Raw genomic sequence first — 331 nt, 5'->3', positions numbered from 1 at the left:
GGACCCACAGGCAGCATCCAGTCCGAAATCCAAACACTCCTGGAGCAGCCTCGGGGCCGTGCCCGTTCCCTGGGCACCCTCTGGGGGAAGAACCTTTCCCAAAATCCAGCCTGACCCTCCCTGGCCCAGCTCTGGCTGTTCCCTGGCTCTGTCCCTGTCCTAGGGAGCAGGGATCGGAGCTGCCCCTCAGGAGGAAGCTGCAGACCCCAGTGAGTCCCCCTCAGTTTCTTCTCCCTGCGGATTCCCTCCTCGGGATAGAACACTCAGCTGGTTCCTCATCCTTTCCGGGACTGTCCTGCACCCCACGACGCCAAGGAGCAGTTCTGAGGCT

Source organism: Aphelocoma coerulescens, chromosome 22, assembly GCF_041296385.1.
Source record: "Aphelocoma coerulescens isolate FSJ_1873_10779 chromosome 22, UR_Acoe_1.0, whole genome shotgun sequence".
Classification (NCBI taxonomy): Eukaryota; Metazoa; Chordata; class Aves; order Passeriformes; family Corvidae; genus Aphelocoma; species Aphelocoma coerulescens.
Note: the sequence above shows the minus strand (reverse complement) of the source record.